General features: G+C 43.0%; 1 long non-coding RNA gene across 11 annotated transcripts in view; it reads left to right on the forward strand.

Annotated features, from left to right (window-relative positions):
• LOC136012886 (uncharacterized) overlaps window positions 1–17,754 on the forward strand; it is a 332,231-nt gene that overhangs the window by 286,600 nt on the left and 27,877 nt on the right. For 6 of the 11 annotated variants that reach the window (XR_010612039.1, XR_010612044.1, XR_010612037.1 and 3 more), the window contains 3 exons: window positions 12,382–12,514; window positions 12,741–14,053; window positions 15,324–15,521. This is a non-coding gene — a long non-coding RNA (uncharacterized LOC136012886). The remainder of the gene's footprint in view (window positions 1–12,381; window positions 12,515–12,740; window positions 14,054–15,323; window positions 15,522–17,754) is intronic. The other 5 variants (XR_010612038.1, XR_010612042.1, XR_010612040.1 and 2 more) reach the window with 5 other exon arrangements.

The following is a 17,754-nucleotide window of genomic DNA, read 5'->3' on the forward strand; positions in this document are numbered from 1 at the left end:
AACTTACCAGGAAATTGAATTTTGTAGGGGCCAAATTCATTTGAATCTGGTAAAGAACAATTTTAGCCAGAAACATGGGGAGAGAATCAACAACAAGCCAAACCAACCAAACAGCAACCAACCGAACAAAAAGTGCTCTTGTTTTCTAACAGATCTCTTTGTTCAAAACAAAAAGAGAAGATACCAACAACAGTGAAACACATTACACCCCCAAAACGAACAATGCAGTAAGTCAAAGAAAGTGTTTTATTCAACCCAAGAGAGTATTTCCAGGTTGTTTGTGGTTGCTGTTGTTGTTGAAGAAAGCAATCATCATTTCTGATTTAGGTCAACCTGAATAAAAATTGATGTAAGATTATTCAGGTTAGCAGCAAACCCAGCAAAGCCATTATTCATATGGAGATGTTTTTCTTGATGTTTATTATAGTAATACATTTTATCTGTGCAGTATGCAAGCTGTTATTCTAGTAACTGCTGTTATGCCGGAAAACATCTTGCACATCCTGATCCTGAAATTTTCCTATGCCGAGAAAATTGTTATTTACATAGGTCAGGTTTGTTCCGTGATGTATTCTGCCTTCTGCTGCCGACTGGCTGTAGATTTTCAGGGGAATTTCACTTGTGACTTTGAGTGTATTGGGCCCAGGCAGAGAAATGCAAGGCAAAGGTCTGAATTCACAACAGCCTCTGTGAGTGCATTGCTGCCCCTTGGCACAGACTCTTCAGCTGCACTTCAAACTGCAAAGCCTTAGTAAACCCAAAGGATGATTTCAGGAAATGGTCTCCCAATACTCAGATAGGTCATTGGCCCTCCAAGCTGTCTGCAGTCTGTGAAAGGTGAGCACAGTGAAGCTGCCAGAGGAAGATAAAGACAAAATATAAGCCATGTGTGTGACACTGAGGCAAGGTCAGTGCCCTGAAAAGGGGCACTCTGAGCTAATTTGGAGCATGGCAGGATCGAAGACTTCACTTCCTCAAAATCAACTCAGCATGAGGGAAGAGGGAGTGGGATAGAAGAGCTCAAGGAAACGTCTGCCAACTAGCTACCCCCAGCTTGTCTTATCGAGCAGCAAAGTCATCTCAGTTGCTGACGTGCTCTCTCGTCTTACAAAGTGAAGAAAAGAACCTGATTTTCTCTCCTGCTGCTGATGTTGCTGTTGGAATTGCAGAGGTTTTCGGAAGTGCTGATACAGAAGGTTTGCAGTTGGGTATAGCTGTTGACAGCTCCTTTCCCAAGTAATGAAGTCTAACAAAGGCAGTGCCTGCTACTACCCAGAACTGCCACTTAGCGTGGCAACAGCTGAAATCTGTGCAGCAACTTCTCTTGCGACACACCAAACAAGCCCGAGCACTTTCAGCTGGGGAACAAGGGAATAAAATATTGAGCTAGGTATGGCGAAACAGCCAGAGAAGCCAGGCTGCATCTCCCTTCAAACTGCCAGTCTGCCATCTGCTACCCTCTCGTTTTCCCTCGCACCACTGACGCAAGGAGTGTCCAGACTTCAGCACACGTTTTGCAGACAGCAGTGCCCACTGGGCTGTTGCTGTAGGTCTGCCATCACCGTCAGGCCCGTTCCAGCCTACTTCACCATTTAATTTGGTAAATGTCAATATGGCCTTTTTGTTCTTCTCGTCACCATATGCTATCCGATTAAAAGTCAATCAGGTTTCCCTCAGCTCCTCTTTCTTTCAGGAAGATCACAGGCAGCTGACAGTCCCATTGGGAGTTTTAGGTAAAGGTGAGCTGCGTGCTGTGAAAGTGCTGCTGCTATTGTAGGCATTGCAGTTCTGCTTCAGAAACACTGCCATGAAGTGGGGCATCACTGCGCAACTCATGCTACAAACACTGCTTGGAAACTCATGTGAGCCCTTAAAAGGGAGGGCAAGGGGAAGATTCATAGGTAAAAAGCATGCAGATGGGTATGAACCTGTGGATTTCTACTAATAAATCAGTTAATAGGAAGCGCACTAAACTTGCTGACAGAGATTTATATATTTCCCTTAATACTTGAATCAAAGAGTGACACAAAGAATTGTATTGGACAGCAGTCAAAGGCTGATGAAGATGAGAGTGAAAAGGGGGCAACAAAAGAAAAAGAGAAGAAAACAGCAACAAGTTCTTTCCTTAGAGGCATCGCTCACAAACGTTCAAGATAGAAATGTCTTTGACAATTTTTGCACTGCTTTCTCCTCTCGCTCATATGAATGCTCTGTGCACACGCTTCTTGTTCTTTGAGGGCCGTTAATTTATCTTCTCTTCTTCATGGTCCTCTGGATCATGATTGTGATTTTTTAAATAGGAACAGGCAGGAGTACATACAAGGAAGAGGGAAAGGCAGGGTTTATTTGCAGAATTGGCAGAGTGATTTAGTCGAAAAGAGCATTAACCTTGGACAGGACAAAGGCAGCCTTAAGTCTTATTTCTGGCACAGCCACTGACCTCCTGCATAACGTTAGCTGAACAGCACCTTTCTGGTTGGTCTCTAATTCCTACAACCCCATCAGAGGAGTCCCATGAGCGCCGGCTCACTCACATTCACTCTCCAGCTGCACGTTTGCCTAATCTAGGATTCAGCCCGCATGGCAGAGTTCACCTTGGCGTCTTCTTCCCTTCACATTGGAAGAGAAAAACTTCTCTTTCTCCCTAAGGGGTTTCCCTTTGCAGGGAGGAATGTCTGGGGTGCGTGGGGGGATTGTATATGAAAGTGAGCACAGAGGGCAGTCCTCCAACCTTTCAGCTATCATGCTTTGGGGCCACTGCTGAGCAGACCATAGGCGCACTGCCTGCAAGAGACAGGGAGAGATCTGCCCCCAGCTCACCCATCAGTCTGCTCCAGCACCACTTTAAACTTCAGCCATCACAGAACCCAGCCCAAGCCCTGGCTTACAGCCAGCACATGCTGTGGCTTGATCAAAGACAAAAGACCCAGGGCTGTAGTTACATTTGGAGAGTGCCTTTTCATTGGTTTTGTAATATGGGCGGGGGTAGAGTGGTTATAAAGATGGAGTTCTTCCTTTCCTCATGTGCTGAATTTGCTCGCTCGCAGTGTCTTTTTCTTTGTAACTTTCCAGTTTGGAAAATGCATTTCAGCTGTGTGTCATCGCAACTGGCCTGCCAGCTCCCGGCTGAAAACAGGGGCTGAGCTCCTGCTTCAGGAGCTGGGTCTTACACCCCAACATGAACCACGGAGTGATAGGCAGCATATTGTGAGCACGGTGATGACTGCAACAGCTGCTGGGTTTTACTCTGGGGATTAAAATAGGTGTCACTTTTTAAACCTCTCCTTTAAGTTTGATTCCTTATGCAGCACTAGGCAGCCTTTGTCTGTCTGTTGGAGGGAAGGTGGAGATTTAGCTTCTGTAAAGGCAGTTTCACTGAGAATTGTTACTTGGAGATACATATTTTTTGTCATTCCGACTGCTGTGGAAGGATCTGTATATCCTGGTATTTGCTGTCCTGTTTTTTCCAACCTCTTCTTGATATATCTCATCTTTTGGATGGCGCTCTTCAAGCAAGACTAAGTTATCAAAAGTCTATACATTAAAATACTTAGCATTTAAGAGGGCTGATCATGTTACAGCTGTTTGGATGCCATCACAATGATCTCTTTCGCATTAATTATTAGTAAATAACAGGTTACTAAAGCTTATCCTCAAAATATAAAGCAGAATTCTAACTTTATTCATTAATTGATTGCATATATTAAACATTATGTGTAAATTTAACAATAATTGTACAGGACAGGATTTGGAAGTTGCTAGATAACCCATGTCATGCCATTAGTCTAAAATATACTTTTTTTCTACCCAGGTTTTTAACTCGTACGAGTCCCTAAAATCATTGTCCAGATACAGCATCAGATTCTTTTACTTCCAGAAGAAAAAAGGGCTACATACATGCCAGTCTTAAGAAGTTGAAGAAAAACCTTGTTCTTGTTTCCAACACAGGTGCCTTACACTGTTGGGCTGAAGTAACCACAATCGCAAGTGGTGGTAAATGAGTTTTTGATCTTCTGAATGTTCAGTAAGCCCAAGAAAGAATCTGTCCTTTTACCCCACCATGGTCGTTGCAATTCAGAGCTAGGTTAGGTCAGTGTGGCTTTGCAGAAGTGTTGTGCTCCCTGTCAGCCGCGTGCCAGAGCTGTCACTCTTAGCATCACTCACAACGATGGAACAACAAACGGAACAATGAGGTGTTCCGTTCACCTAATGGAGATGAAGGGTATGGCTTTCTGCTTCCTGCAAGGACTTCGTTGGCCTTGACTAGCACTTGCACTTGCTCACTTGGTAGTTTGTGTAAATTGAGGAGCTAAGGGGAGCAGAGTGACTAAAAGGGCCAGGAGACAGGATTAAGAAGTGTATTTGCTCTATGAATGGGTTGAGTGTGAAATTAGTACTCCAGCTAACCTCTTGGAGCAGAACACCGATGCAGCACACATGGAGCTGGTCTTCCCTTCCTCAAAATTAAGTGCTTGCTACTGACCAGCCGCAATTAAACTCTGTGGCCTTTGATGAAGAGACATGCTGTGGTTTGTGCTAAAAATACTCTGCTTTGGCTGAAATAAGAAGATGAGACTAGATAATCACAGAATGCAACATTAACCAGCGGGACAAAAATGGATAGTCAATTTAATCCAAAGCTTACTGGTTCATTATTTCATATCACCGGGCTCTTCAAAAGAAATTACAGCATTTACTCAGTGGAAACCAGGGCTTGTCTGGTTGCAGCACTCTCCTAGATATTCTTTAGCTCAAGCAGTGTGTTGATACCTGCATTTTGCTTTAACAAATGAGGCAAATTGAATTCCCTAAAGGATCAATAGGTTTTGCTGCATACTTTTTAAATACATTCAGTAGCTAACAGAGAAGGGTGCCTTAGGGACTTGCTTGAGTTGAGGCTGAATTAAAGATATTTATTAATAATGTGAGCATACTACCTGAAGCTAACCCAGGAGAGAAGAGTGCCTAGAGCTGAGGGGCAAGGACTGAGTTTTGTCTCAGCCTCTGCAGGGCAGTCTGATCCAAAGGAGAAATGGTGCCTGGAGACCCAATGTAAATTAAGGCAGTGTTTAGCTCTAGCCAGAGCCCTTAAGGTGCTGAATCAATATGAGGAGACGGAGACCATGAATCTGTTTCTGCCTCTTTCAGTAGTCGGAACAAGGCTTAGTTGGTCATTTTCCATCTAGTGTCACTGTGAAAACCCTGGCTAAATGGCTGCCCTTTCACTGAGGGATTTATGGCTAAACCAGAAGTGGGCAAGTCATGAGAGAGGGAAGCAGGGAAGGAAGGGAGGGAAGGAGACAGAGATAAGGAAGAGAGGGAGAAAGGGGGGAAGAAAAGGAGGGAGGAGGGGAGGAAGGACAAAAGGAAGGAAGGGAGAAAGGGAGGGAGGCAGGCAGGAAGGAAGGATGGAAGGAAGGAAGGTCTTGCCTGTGTCAATACGAGGTGACCAGCACACAGAGCACATCTGAGTGATGAAAGATACTACCAAGTTTGCTATTTACCCAGCTGGTGTATGTGTATTTAAAGGGGAGGAAACATCCCCCCATCACATGACCCTTTTTTTTGGTTGTCTGAAGCTGGCCCCATGGCTCAGCCTGGCTCCTGAAGGCTGGCATAGCCCCTAACAGCAAGCTGTTGCTCTGCTGAACTTCCCTCAGCAGCAGACTACTTTTTGCTGGAACTGTCCCAGCAGTGCATCTAAAGACTTCAATTAGAAAGTCCAAGTTCAAACCACCCGTGCTTAGCTCGGTCTGTGTACCATCTGCTCTGTACAGGAGATGTGATGGCAGTGCCTGTGCTGAGACTGATGGATAGCCTGATGAAGCAGGAGAAAAGGAGAAAGCCTCTGCAGCAATGGGAGGAAGAGATAAGCGATGCCAAGAAGCACACAGCAAAGGACGCTACGTGTGCCCGCACTTGCTGGCACTGAAATCAGCCTCTCTTAGGAGGGCCACGTGCTGCAGCGTTTTACTCTGGCCTTAACTGTAGGCTTTCCTTGATGCTTCTGCTCACCGTCCGGTAATGCTGATGAATGGCTTCTGCTTGTGTATGAGCATGGCTGTGCACTTTCGAGGACCTTGGCAGTTCATTTTATCCTCCTCAACTTGCTGCTGAAATTTTATCCCTTTTTTATCCACTTACTGGGCAACTTGAGTCACAGGTCTCCAACAAGGTGGCAGCGTGTCATGAGGCAAGGAATTAGATTACAGTTTTGTGCCTTTTTCCTTCCACTTGAATTACTCTTGCTTCTTTTTTACTACTCTTACAAATATTTCTATGCCAGTGTTTGCAAAGCATCAGCATTTTTTGCTGTTTTTCTGACCCCTGGGTGTTACTCGATATGTGATGAGCTATTCACTCCATATTCTTTGTGATCTTATTGGGATATATAACTCCTTACTATGCACAGGCCATTTACACTTTGCTGGGGTTATAAAAGGGGTGGCAAACCTAGTAAAAATGAGAAACATGTAAGGGAAGGACTTGAGAGGCGGCCTCAGAAATATGGAAGGGGCATGTGGTATTCAGTTTATTAGCACCTTACTGGCTCCTGAAGCAGAGAAGCTGTTAAAGCAGGGTTGAGCATACCCTGCTGTTGAACATCGCCTGCTTAGCTCAGGTGGAAGCTCTCATCTCCTCCACTCTTACATCCTCCCTACCACATTCCTGCATTAAAGTTATTTGGAAAGATCCTACTCTTCACTAGGAAGTCAAATGAGAGAAATAAGGTATGGAAATAGTGTGGAAAGCCAATGTATGTCTTCTGTATGGTGACTATTATGCACAGCAAGAGTACCTTGTGTCAGTAAATGTAGAGACTTGAAACTTTTAGGCAACATTTTCCAGCATGTTGTACCTATGAATTAGGTTTTCCCCAGTCAATAGAAACTGAGCAGTAATAACCTTAATTAACATTTGCATAATTGGGATTAGTAACTTACAAAAGAACTCTTGTAGTAGCATTATAAGAGATTGTTTAGCAGATATTGAATTATGCTTTTATTTCATTATTTTCAAGTCACAGTGAGCAGCAAACAGGATGTGTCTAGTTGATTATGTAATTAAACATACTAAGTGGCTCTAAGCTGAAGTAATTAAGCATATTAAGTGGATGTAAGCTGAAGTAATTAGGTACTTTCTAGGGTAAGTAAGATCTACAAGAAGGCCAAGTGTTTCCTAAGGAGTCCAGCTAAAACATCAATGTTGTCCAGCTTGAAACTCAGTTCTAGGTTGTTTGTCACTGTTTGTTGATAGTTTCATATGCTTGTTCTCAAAGAAGTGCTCCTTGAGCATTAACACGTAATTCTATTAGACAGTATGTTTCATTATTTACTGCTCAGCTTCAGTGGCGCTATGGGAATTGGGGCCTCGGATAACTCTTTTCTCAATGTCAGATTACCCGAAGTGTCGGTTGCGATGGATCCGGGACTAACTTTGGACCCAGATTAAAGCTCCATGACTTTGCCGTGTGTGTGCTTTGAATTTTTGTGCAGATGCTCAGAAAGTAGCTAGCAAAGGGGCAGTGGGTAGGGAAGCAGCAGGGGGACAACACCTGCAGGTCCCTCCAGAAACCGAAAGAAGCTAGTTGCAATTAACAATCAGCAGCAGGGTACCAGAGACTTAATTGCAGGAACAAGGGCAGTAAGTCCCTGATAAGGCACTGTGGGAAGTGTCAGCTCTGATTTTTATTTTGCAGTTTGAAAGCACTGAGGTGGTGGTGTTGAAAGAAGCAGAACGTTTTAAAGAGAGAGCTCTGTGCTTTGGTCTTGCCGAACTCAGGATTTATCATCATTCTAAAAAGATCAGGAAGGAGAAGAATACAGAAACTAAATGGAAAATAAAGAAACTAGACGAAACTACGTTATCAAACATGATAAGGTAGTTAATTTCATTTCCCTCAACCCAAGGGTTGGATATTACAGAACCTCTTACACACATGGAATCCTGAACTGTTTCTCCATCATTTACAGACGTGGCAGCAAAGAAGCATTTCAGTGCTGTAGGAGTTATTAATGGACTGATATTGCTGTTAGCGCCGCTGAAGAACTTTCAGCGAATGAGATCAGAAAGAAAATCAAAAGGTGATAGGACAATTTCCCTTCAAGTTGCCCACCTTTGGATTTATTAGTTGATCTGTGCTTACAATCTGGTGCTTGTTCTTCACAAAGGCCTTCTTGCCTGTATTCTACCTTTAGGTTTCTTGGGCTTCCCTTTTTCCCCTTTTAGTGTCACACTGATCTATGGGATAGCGCATTGCCAAAGAAGTCCCTTCTCTGACATCCCCACAACCTTTACTCTCGTTCCTTTGGCTCTGTTTGTTCTCAGATATTTTTGGTCACATTTGGAAGAGATTTATCTTTCCGGTCGCAGCATGTTAAATTATCCTGATTTTTGTAAGTTGAAAGTGACTGAAGGTGTATGTTTTCAATCAGTTTTTAAGACTCATTCTTTCTGAGATTGCACATCTCTAAACTTGAACTTCCTTTATGCTTTGGCAACCAACTGAAAATGAGATAATTTAGTTAAGAAGGAAGAGAATTATTAACCCTCTGAAACCCTAAGAGCATCATCTAATGAAAACTCTGTACTTTAGAGATCTTTGAGAAGGATGCTATATAGTTCAGAGGACCCACAAGGGAAGTGACTGAAATATGAACTAGAAACCCAGAATGCTTATAAGTCATGTAACTAACTTCTAAGGTAAAACAGAAAAACCCTGAAATTTCATGCCTTGCAAAAGGATCGGATGAGGGTACAACAGACCGCTATGTGCAATAATTACTAAATGCTCAGATGTTAGACTAGAGGATCCAAAATATCATTTCATTTTAGCATATAGAAGACGCACGGCTGTTTTTATTGCATGCTTTGGCCACGCTTCTGTGTGTTCCCAACTGTGAATTTTGACTGCACGTTAGGTATGGACTAATCCCGTTTGTCACAGCAAAACTTGGCAGACTCAACTGAATTTCCCTGATTCGAAGACAAGATGGTTTAGTTTTGTACAGGTTTCACATCAAACTTGAAAATTCTTTTTCGGGCACAAAAGCTACACCAAAACCAGACCGGAGTTTTCTGAAGGAAGTCGTAATAAAGCAAAAGATACAGTTAAAGCACAGTAAAAGCAGACAGATGTACCACCCCCATTGGAACAAATGACAGAATAACGGCTTCTATTGACAGTTGCTTTATTATTAGGAAAATCCTTTTCTGGGGAGGCTGGGTTGCACAGAGCCATCCTGTAAAGGCAAAGCCTAGCTGCTGTTAATCCTGGCCTTTGGCAGCTGAAAATCTGTGCTCCAGCTCTGTTCAGCCCACTCCTTTTTGAGAGCAATGGCAACGATGATGAATTTCTGCTCTGCAACATCCACAGCTCACGCTAAAAGTCTCCTGTAATCAGACACCCTTTCAAAGATTGCTCCTTCACTAACACCACTTCCGTGTTTACTGAGCCAGACACACGTGGCAAACCTCATGGAATAAGGCTTTCTGCCTTTAAGCGGGTCCTGCTTTTTGAGCTGAGCAAGTTGGTTCAGTTCTCCTGAGAGGCAGGGGCTACAGTGGCCATCAGCGCACTGCAGCAGGTGCTGGGGTTTGGTGATACCCCTGTCTCCAAACGGCAGCAATGCAGGAGCTGCTGCGTGTGCAGTTCAGCCATTCCCTTTGGAGTCCGGGAGATTGATGGGCAAAACCAAGGCATGTACGGGCACAGCTCCCCCAGCTCTACCCACCCATACTCACAGATCCATCTCATAAAGCTGTCTTAGTCTGTTTACTGGGGCCATAGAGCCTGCCAGTGTCAGTGATTGCTCATTAGCCTATATTCATGACAATTATCCCTAAGGAAGGGGGAGCTATAGCCTCTCCTTTTAGAATGCAAATTAAGCAAAGTTTGGAACTACTGCACCAAATCACGGGATGCCAGGCTGTCATTACTGCACTTGGTTTTTCAGAATACAGTTTTAATTGCACTAATTATCACAGGCTTCCACAGGTATTTTCAGGCTTTAATGAAACACTTTATAAGAATTTTAATCATGCTGCCGTTGAAGGCAGTGACAAAAACGCTTCAATGGCGTTGGATCAGAGTACACGCAGTGAGGATTATTTATTTTTCTTGTATAACGAAATAATGACATAAATTTGCAGCTGTACAATAGGAAGCTTTAAGCTAAGGTACTCGTGATTCATTCTATTTGGGACATTTAGACAAATAGAGCCTCGAATGAAAAATAGGTGAAGCAAATTAATTGGTAATTTAGGATGTTGGCAAGAATAACATCATAAAGACATGGAAAGTGGAAGCACCACGTTGCGGGCTCATACCAAACGAGTCAGCCCCCAAACACCAGCCCTGCCACCGCAAAATCCTCCTGAGACAGAACCTATGGCAAAGGCAGAGACAGCCTCTGCACTGCACTCACTAAAGCGTGTGTGTCTAATGTGGTCACGGTAACTAGGACTCCACATGAATTAATAATAATAACCTTCTCGGTTTCATTACTTATCAGATCATCAGCTAATGTGTGCAAAGGAGTGTGCTGCCCAAAGGAGTGGGTAGGAATAGCAAAAATGTTTCGATTTGGTTTCCTACAGGGTTTTATTTTGCACGTTTACCTTGCCTATGGAGAGGTGCAAGCAGACTGCTCCCTTTTTGACCTGTTGAGGTGTTCCCTTCTGCCTGCTCTGCACATTTTTAGCATGATTGTGCAGTGTGCTCAATCAGGGCTGTCACATAGGCCATAATGTCAGAACATGTACAGGACAGTGGCTGTCACTGTAGAGGAACAGCTCTTTAACTATAGCTTGTTGTTATTAAAAAGCCAAGTGTGGGATTTGGGTAGAGGCATAGGGTGCCCTTGAGATACCAATACAGGGCAGTCAGGTATGACCTGTGCCTTTCTGGAGTGGCAGTGGGAGGCCAGACAAGGTGCTCTAGAAACAGATCCCTGGTGTAAAATGGAACTAAGCACCCCGGGTTCACCACCTGAGCCTCTCCTCAAGTATCTGTGATCCCCTTTTTCTGGTAGCACTAAAAAAGGCTGGGGATGCAACCAGCTCCCACTGGCAGTGGTTTTTTCTGTGTTTGAAAACTTATTGTGACATCTTCCCACTGTTGGAATCTCTCAAACTGTGCCACTTCCTTTCTTTTGGTGTGGTTTTTTTCCCTGCTAGATCATGTTTTTTAGACTTCCGATAATCCGTAGTGCTTTCATGTGGCTATTCTCCAACTGCAGAAGCTTTGACTTCTCAGTCTCATCTCTTACTCCTTACTGAATCCTTTGCAAAGTATATGAGGCTGGTCCTAGCCCTCAGTGCCTCTATCAAATGTATGAGTGGCATAAGAACAGCCACGTGTGTCTTATGCTGGCTGTCCTGAAGGTTTCACGTAGTAATTGCCTTCAAGAACAATGGGTATTCACAAAACAAGATCAAGTGATGAAAGCCAGACAGAAATTACAGAAACATCTGCAGTAATGGACATTCCTTTTTCTTAATGCGCCTCACAACTGATATCAAAGTTCAGACTTGGTTCTTAGCATTGTGTGAACTTCAAAAGGCGTTAAGTTTTATTCAGTAAGAAAGGAAGGTTTCCAAGGTTTCATGTAGTTCTGCTCAAAGAAACCCCTTCCCTTTTCATTCATCTGTTCACCGTTTGGCTCTTTTTGTTTGACCTTGTGTCTAGTTCTTAGCGAAACATCAGAGCAGTGTGGAGCTGTAAAACGGCTGCGCAGTCGCTTCCCTCTCTCCTTGAAATTAGACATCACGGTCACCTCAGTTGTAGTGCACTCACCTCTAGAAGGCCATCAGTGTCTGGCAACTTTAATTTTTCATTCTCTGAAAATGAAGCATTTAATTACAAAGGGAACCTGTCGCTGAACCGGTGCAGCACCATCTTGCTGCACCCACAGAAAAGCAGATGTACACAGAGGCTCAGAGTATAAACTACCCTCATTTCTCCCTGCCCACCACTGGCAATAGCAAGTCAAAATTCAAGATAAGACTGTGTAAATGTTCTCTGGCTAGGGGGAGGAGAAAGGAATATTGCAATTCCAGATGAATGTGGACTAATGGACCAGCATTGTTTTGTCCATGATCTCTCACAGCAGATAACAGAGCTCAAAGGTATCAGTCTCCCTGGCCATCAGTTTCCAAAGTGGATGGTTAGGAAAATTGCCCAAATGGATTACTTTAGTTACTGTTTAATTTTGAGGATTTATTTCTCTTGTATAGATAGCGATAAGCATGAGATTGGTTTGTTGGAGCCGCAACTAATCATGAGAATTAAAACTTTTTTTCCACATGCCAGCATGATTAAATGGAGAATAGACTTATAGAATATCTATAGTAATATATGTATGGTACCTACCTTTACAGATATCTTCTTGGAGAATTATCACCAAAGAGACAAAGGGTCATATTAACTTCTGGCATAGCGCTTGTTCAGACCAACTGGAGTGATATTTGCATCTCTTCCAGATGAGATCCTGAAGCTGAAAAATTGTGATAGGTAAGAGAGCGTTGCTGAAATGTCTAATTTCTGCACTAGGCACTTTAAAAGCATCTAAATGGCTTATTTTTCAGCTGTGAAATAGAAGTCTTTTCCACCGTTCTGGAAACATGGGATTCAAGGTGACTTCACGGGGTGTTAATGGACGAATGATCTGCACCCTGCTAACAATATTTCATGAGCAGTGATGTAGCAAATAACATAGTCTATTATACTGTGCCACCAGATGCCATCTGAAAAACACGTTGCTGGCTTTTACATCCCATACTTGATCAACTTTCCACAGAAATAACACCGATGCCCACTGCCAGAGACAGTGCATCCCCAGCATTGACTTGCAGCTCCGTAGATGATATCCCATTTCCAGTATGTCTTCCAACACTTGAATCTCTGATGGCTAATAAATGGTAAGGGTGTTAGTTTTCCCTTCAGTGTGCACTGATGTCTTTATGAATGGGGCACTTCTTTTAGTATGGGACACTTTCTTTCGTTCACACAGATTTATCGAAATGACCACCTTTGAGACCTTACGGTAGAGTTAATTTTAAACAAAGTCCTTAAGCATTACTGTGGGGAAATGACCTTGAAAGAGAGCCGTGGAGAGCATGGGATAGCCTAACTCCTTTATTTATTAGGAGGCTAAAACCAGCTGACTATAAAAAAAGAGGATGCAAATAGTCAGTGAGAGCACAGCATATCAGGAGTGTTAGAGATGCTCAAGGTGTCTTGTGCCCTTCAGCACCTCCCCTTCTGACTGTCAGCAGCCTCCACACCTCCATGTCTGCACCATGGACACACTCAGCACAGTTTGGACCTATCACCTTTTCTGGTCCAAAGGATGGGCAAGGGAAGGAGTGAAGCTGAGGATGTATACTGCTCTGTTCAAAATATACTGTCTTCAGAATACCCTCTGTTTTGCTTTTTCAGTTGCTAGACACTGTCATAAGGTTTTCATTGCAAATCTCTTCTCCTGGAGTACCGTTAGAGTGATCAGTGTTGCAAATGGAGTCAGCCTCTCCTGAAGATGAGTAGTTGTGATGAAGTGCATACTTTCTAGTGAAATCCTGTTCAAGCTTGCTCCCAAGGGCTTACAGACTATTATTAAGGGGACAGATGCACTAGGACATGAAAGGATTTTTCTCCAAACACATTGACTAGTGACTTGTTTGAAGTTTGAAATATGTTTCCAAAAGTCAAGGCCTCGCTGTTTCTCCATTTTGTTTAACAATTGCTGCTGTTAATTTCCACCAAAATAAAGTTGGCAGCCAGCATTAGGAGAAATATCCCTTGTAATGCCCATTCCAACTGGCTAAGGTAAAAACTCTTCAAGAGTCCAGGCTCTCTGCTTAGATCCTCCCTCGAGTGAGTGTTACTCAGGAAATAACAAGCTTTAATGACATTTTAATGGAAGAAAATGAAAACTTATCTCTGATCTTTTGTAGTTCAGTCATTGGTAACTGTTGTAATTGTGTTCTTTTTGAAGCTGTATCATAACAGGATGACTAAAAAGAGATATAAGTTGCCCTGAGCTGTCTGGAGGTAGGTAATGCAAGCAACAGTGTGAATAGTAGTCACTGGTGATGGGCAGAAATGAATAGAAATTCATAAAGAAAGAGGTGAGGACAGTAGCTGGGGAGGAAGCAACTATAAGCAATTTATACAGTTTAAATTGTGTCCTACGTAACACAGAGAATATGGGGAGTATTTTCTGTTAAATTTATTTTTATGTTGTGGTTTTTTGCCTTTTCCTTATCTTTTCCCTTTATATGTGTATGTAATTCTAAATATACGCATATATGAATGTATATTTATATGCATGCCTAAAAATATAAATTAAAATATATAAAAGCAATATATAATTAAAACTGTATGTATATAATTAAAACCTATATATAATATAATATATATATATATAATATATATATAATGCATATATGTATATATATGGCTTTGATTTTAAAAGAAGGCCTTGGACAGAAAGAAAGCAAAGCAGTACAGAAATAGTAACTCAAGCCCACTGTCTCATATGTTTTACAAGTATGAAACACCAGTGTGAAGATCCTCTGGGAGGCTGGCCAGTACACAACCCCCTCAACAAACCCCATCGCTTGCTGCCTTCCCTCCAGCTTGGATGCCATGAGGCCTTACTTCCCTAAGACAGCCAGCTGCACAGTGCCGTAACCCTTCTGCCTATTTTAAAGCATACATATTAGCAGGAAGAGAGATTTTATTTCAGAGGAATCTATTCCTTTGGTTCACTCCTGTTCCAGCTTGTGGCAGAAAGCTTGGTGACCGCTCTGATGTTGCCTACATCCTGTTGCAGTTCCCTGCAAACTTCCACACTCATACATTTAGCGTCTCTTCAGTGATAAAATATGTCAGGAAGGCTTTCAGAAGCAGCCAGGAAGGCAGTATTTTCCCCGCTCAAGTAAATTTTGCTTGGCATTTTCTTTTGCTGCTCTTCTCAGTGCCCAGGCAGCCTATTCCCCTGCAGGGCTCAGCATGAGCATCAGCCTGCAGATGCAGACTAACTGCACTTAGTCTGCAGCAGGAGCTCTCAGTGCTTGGTACTTTTCCTAACACTTTGACTGGGAAAATTGGCTGGGGAACCAGAGCCCTGAGTCAAGGAGCAAATACAAGGTATGAGCAGCAACCTCCTTGTTTTAATGCCTGGAGGCAAAGCACACGCAAAGGAAGAGAATGGGTTATTGAAAGACTTGTCTCAGAGGGGTTCTGCCCCCTCCTGACCTTTTTGTCCTGCGTTACGCTTTAGTTATATATTGTCATACTCTCTCCTTCGAAATTACAGTGACTTCTCATGTAGTGAGAGCACCAGCATCCCTGTGGGAGAAGAGGAGGAATGAAGCTAGGCAGCAGGTCCTGCCTGGCAGGAGGCTGTTTTCATCCACAGCTGGATAGGATCACCAATCACTGCTAGCTCGTCTCATTTCTCCCAAGTTGGTATCCTAGCAGGCACTGAGCACATTGCTCCCATACCTAAGGAGAGGTAAGACTGTTATGCTCTCCCTGGTGAAGCGTGTTGCAAGGATTAATTATCTCCTGTTTGTAAAGCAGTTTGTAGAGAAGAAACTATGTGTGGGAGGGCCAAGAACTATACACTGATGTTACTAAGTTGGTGTTTAAGCTAATAGCTCTCTCCTAACTGTACGTCTATCAAAGAAATAGAAGAGACAGGTCCCCGGTCCACCACTTTGAATCCAAAACTAGTTCATTACTCCTTTGCCTACTGGATGAGCTTTCAGTTATTCCCTACCAGTCTCCAGTTTCCCACAGGCTGTGTTTGCAGTGTGAGCTGCAGGTGGTGTAAACTGGTATCCCCTGGAGTCACACCAAAGCAGAACCCTCCCTGGAGGTCCCGCAGTCCTGGGCCAGCTGCAGGCAGCAGTACTGTGGCCAGGTTCTGTGCACGAGACCAGATTTACTGTGGTCCAGCCTTTCTCTGGACTCAATCTCAGCACACGCGAACAAGTGGTGTGTTTTCTTGTAGCTCTGAGATGCTTGAAATGCATCCAGATCTCTTAATTCTGAACTGCCCTGTGTCTCACAGTAGGCCTTTTAAACTCCTGTCTCTAAATGAGGCAGAACTTCCTGGCCACAGGCAGTTCATTTAAATATAAATGTAAAAGCTGTGCTGGAGGAAATGGTTTCTGCTCAGCTATTTGGTTATGAAATCAAATCATTTCTCTGCTGTTTTCAAATTGGTGGCTAACGGACGGTAACAGTGAAAAAGGGGGACTGCAGGGCTGCGTTTACATGAATTAAAGAGATTCATCCCTGTGTGTGCTTTAATCTATATTGAAAGTAGTGTGTTTTCAATTACGACCTGAGCCTATGGGATTTATTTTCTTTTAATCTCTATAGCAATAGAGAGAAAAGCCTTTAACCCTCAGGAAATTGTTAAAGGTAGGATTATACGCCAATGCCATCAATTATTCTTTCTAATGTTCACAAATGATAACAAAGAGGTGAATTGATGGGTAAGATCTCTACTTCAGGCAACAGGAAACACCCGCTACAAGTAAAAGAAAGGCATGGATAAAGAAATGGCTTAGTTTAACTTCCCTGAAGCACAGAAACAAAATGCTGAAAGTACAGGAATCCAATAGTGATTTCTGATCTCTGGTGTCACAGCAAATCACTCAAGGAGTTGTCTTCTGAGTGAAGTGGATGGATGGATCCTGTTCTTTTTCAGAGGAAGTCAAAGGGCAACCAATACATCAGTGTTTGCTTCAACATCTGAGTTGATCAAAGTGTCTGAGTTTTCAAACTGAAGTTCCAACAATGAGCTCTCCCTTCACTGTAATCTGGGTGTTGCAACGAGCAATGCAACTTTGGAAGCCCAGAAAGTGCAGGCTAGAGTTCCTTGTTCTAGGAACTAGTTGCTTTGAGCTGCCTTGTCACAAACTTCCTTGCCTTAAGTCACCTATAAGTCACTCTTCCCTACTGGGTGCCTGAAACTCCCCCTTTCTTTCACCTCATAAAGAATAACTAATTCCCCTAAATACATTCTTTCTTATCTCAGTGTTTACACACAGCAGGGACTCACAAAAGCACACAGATGTTGTATTCTTTCAGCTTAGCACTTTGCAACCTTTCAAATCTTTGCTCTTTACCTATCAGAAGCCTACGTTAGCACGTGCAGGTGGTCTATGGGAAACTGGTCCTTGTGCCACCCAGCTTTCAGTAATGCACAGCACCTTTTCTCACTTCATCTTGTTATATTTTGAAGGTTTTAGACCTAAATCACCCAGTCTCTGCAGAATGACTTCTACAGGTAGAGTTTTTTGGGGTGATACCAAGCAGGTGTTATAGGTCCTGTAGGTACCAAACTGAGCAGAGGGCCTGGTTGTGACCTAGATTTCAGTGCATTACTAAAAACTGTGTATGTATTTATGATGATTCTTTGGACCATTCCTGCTCATTCACCATATCTGTAGTTACTATTTCTATAAATCTCCTTGTATTCCCTGTTCCATCTTCTGCACTCTTCCCCAGGCAGATGACTGTGTGCCTGCCCCTTTTGCCTGGACTAAGGGAAGAGTTTTGTAACAAAGCAGTACTTCAAAGTTATGTTCCTAGAACAGCAGCAGAAAAAGTAATAAAAGCCACAAAAAAGGGAAAAGGAAAAGGCCATTTATGCCTGTCTATAAACCATGTCTCAATGCCTTAGTTATTGTGAAACAGGGTTTATTCATACTTTGCCTTATAGCAACTGCTTT

The sequence above is a fragment of the Lathamus discolor genome, chromosome 4 (genome assembly GCF_037157495.1).
Source record: "Lathamus discolor isolate bLatDis1 chromosome 4, bLatDis1.hap1, whole genome shotgun sequence".
Taxonomy (NCBI): domain Eukaryota; kingdom Metazoa; phylum Chordata; class Aves; order Psittaciformes; family Psittacidae; genus Lathamus; species Lathamus discolor.